Below are 3553 nucleotides of genomic sequence, written 5' to 3'. Positions count from 1 at the left end.
GTTTAGTAATTAAGCCTTTAAATGATATTTCTGTAAATTTTTAAAACCTGACTTTTGATACAGATACCAACATTTTAAAGCTGTCATGGATTTTCAGATTCTCATTATTATCTATAAAAATCTTTTTGGCAGTTACCTCGGCTGAGTGCTCATATACAAATTAAACTGATTAAATCAAGTAAGCAATTAGATCCTTTCTAGTTCCAAAATCCTAATGAAAGGTTTTATGAAAATTAAAATACAAAGTCTTACCACAGAAATATAAAGTGTTTTTTTAACAGATGAGAAGGTCATGCCTGGGATGCCTGTAAGTGACTAAAAGTTGGAAAGGGAAGTTCTGATGTGACCACAATTAATAAGTTCTTAATGTCATATTTGAATTTTTTTAATTCAAAAATTCAGGAACATATGCATGTCATCTGTGTACATAATAACAAAGACTATCTCTTTGACCACTTTACTCAGGCTCTTCTGAGCCCTCTTCTTGATTAGGCCTTAACTTTGGGCCCAATGCCCAGCTGACCTATAACTGTTGGCCTACCTCAGTCTTAAGAAGAATCCTGGCCGAGGCAGGTGGATCACGAGGTCAAGAGATTGAGACCATCCTGGTCAACATGGTGAAACCCCGTCTCTACTAAAAATACAAAAATTAGTTGGGCATGGTGGTGCGTGCCTGTAATCCCAGCTACTCAGGAGGCTGAGGCAGGAGAATTGCCTGAACCCAGGAGGCGGAGGTTGCGGTGAGCTGAGATCGTGCCATTGCACTCCAGCCTGGGTAACAAGAGCGAAACTCCGTCTCAAAAAAAGAAGAATCCTGTCAGTTTAGGGAGGATCCCTGCCACTCTGGATATCTGATCAACCTAGATATCTGATCGAGTTCCTGATTCTCCACTTCTGAAGTACAACCCCTTAGTCTACCTTCAGCAAGAATCCTACCACCCTTGATGTCTCATCTTAGTACTTTTCCATCCACTGACCCTCCTTCCTCTGACTGTTGGTTATAAATGCCCCAACTGTCTTTGCTGTATTCCCAACTGAACCCAATCTTGCTTCCCTATTACAATGTTTGATTGCATAGTCCTGAATAAAGTCTTCCTTACCTTACCATTTTAACGTCAGAATATATTTTTCTTTAACAATACCACATAACTAATCCTAACATTCTTTTTTTTTTTAATTTTTTATTGGATTATAGGTTTTGGGGTACATGAGCAGAGCATGCAAGACAGTTGCGTAGGTACACACATGGCAGTGTGCTTTGCTTTTCTTCTCCCCTTCACCCACATTTGGCATTTCTCCCCAGGCTATCCCTCCCCACCTCCCCCTCCCACTGGCCCTCCCCTTTTCCCCCCAATAGACCCCAGTGTTTAGTACTCCCCTTTCTGTGTCCATGTATTCTCATTTTTCATCACCCGCCTATGAGTGAGAATATGCGGTGTTTCATTTTCTGTTCTTGTGTCAGTTTGCTGAGGATGATGTTCTCCAGATTCATCCATGTCCCTACAAACGACACGAACTCATCATTTCTGATTGCTGCATAATATTCCATGGTGTATATGTGCCACATTTTTCCAATCCAGTCTATTATCAATGGGCATTTGGGTTGATTCCAGGTCTTTGCTATTGTAAACAGTGCTGCAATGAACATTCGTGTACATGTGTCCTTATAGTAGAACGATTTATAGTCTTTTGGATATATACCCAGTAATGGGATTGCTGGGTCAAATGGAATTTCTATTTCTAAGGCCTTGAGGAATCGCCACACTGTCTTCCACAATGGTTGAACTAATTTACACTCCCACCAACAGTGTAAAAGTGTTCCTTTTTCTCCACATCCTCTCCAGCATCTGTTGTCTCCAGATTTTTTAATGATCGCCATTCTAACTGGCGTGAGATGGTATCTCAATGTGGTTTTGATTTGCATCTCTCTGATGACCAGTGACGATGAGCATTTTTTCATATGATTGTTGGCCTCATATATGTCTTCTTTCGTAAAGTATCTGTTCATATCCTTTGCCCACTTTTGAATGGGCTTGTTTGATTTTTTCCTGTAAATCTGTTTGAGTTCTTTGTAAATTCTGGATATCAGCCCTTTGTCAGATGGGTAGACTGCGAAAATTTTTTCCCATTCTGTTGGTTGCCGATCCACTCTAGTGACTGTTTCTTTTGCCGTGCAGAAGCTGTGGAGTTCGATTAGGTCCCATTTGTCTATTTTGGCTTTTGTTGCCAATGCTTTTGGTGTTTTGTTCATGAAGTCCTTGCCTACTCCTATGTCCTGGATAGTTTTGCCTAGATTTCCTTCTAGGGTTTTTATCATGCCAGGTCTTATGTTTAAGTCTTTGATCCATCTGGAGTTAATTTTAGTGTAAGGTGTCAGGAAGGGGTCCAGTTTCTGCTTTCTGCACATGGCTAGCCAGTTTTCCCAACACCATTTGTTAAACATGGAATCCTTTCCCCATTGCTTGTTTTTGTCAGGTTTATCAAAGATTGTATAGTTGTATGTATGTTGTGTTGCCTCCGGTGCCTCTGTTTTGTTCCATTGGTCTATATCTCTGTTTTGGTACCAGTACCATGCTGTTTTGATTACTGTAGCCTTGTAGTATAGTTTGAAATTCGGTAGTGTGATGCCCCCCGCTGTGTTCCTTTTGCTTAGAATTGACTTGGCTATGCGGGCTCTCTTTTGGTTCCATATGAAGTTCATGGTGGTTTTTTCCAGTTCTGTGAAGAAAGTCAATGGTAGCTTGATGGGGATAGCGTTGATTCTGTAAATTACTTTGGGCAGTATAGCCATTTTCACGATATTAATTCTTCCTAACCATGAACATGGAATGTTTCTCCATCTGTTTGTGTCCTCTCTGATTTCGTTGAGCAGTGGTTTGTAGTTCTCCTTGAAGAGGTCCCTTACGTTCCTTGTGAGTTGTATTCCAAGGTATTTTATTCTTTTTGTAGCAATTGCGAATGGCAGTTCGCTCTTGATTTGGCTTTCTTTAAGTCTGTTATTGGTGTCTAGGAATGCTTGTGATTTTTGCACATTGATTTTATATCCTGAGACTTTGCTGAAGTTGTTTATCAGTTTCAGGAGTTTTTGGGCTGAGGCAATGGGGTCTTCTAGGTATACTATCATGTCGTCTGCAAATAGAGACAATTTGGCTTCCACCTTTCCTATTTGAATACCCTTTATTTCTTTTTCTTGCCTGATTGCTCTGGCTAGAACTTCCAGTACTATATTGAATAGGAATGGTGAGAGAGGGCATCCTTGTCTAGTGCCAGATTTCAAAGGGAATGCTTCCAGTTTTTGCCCATTCAGTATGATATTGGCTGTTGGTTTGTCATAAATAGCTTTTATTACTTTGAGATACGTTCCATTGATACCGAGTTTATTGAGGGATTTTAGCATAGAGGGCTGTTGAATTTTGTCAAATGCCTTCTCTGCGTCAATTGAGATAATCATCTGGTTTTTGTTTTTGGTTCTGTTTATGTGGTGAATTACGTTGATAGACTTGCGTATGTTGAACAAGCCTTGCATCCCCGGGATGAATCCTACTTGATCATG

This window comes from Callithrix jacchus, chromosome 10 (genome assembly GCF_049354715.1).
Source record: "Callithrix jacchus isolate 240 chromosome 10, calJac240_pri, whole genome shotgun sequence".
NCBI lineage: Eukaryota > Metazoa > Chordata > Mammalia > Primates > Cebidae > Callithrix > Callithrix jacchus.
This window is presented reverse-complemented; position numbering follows the sequence as displayed.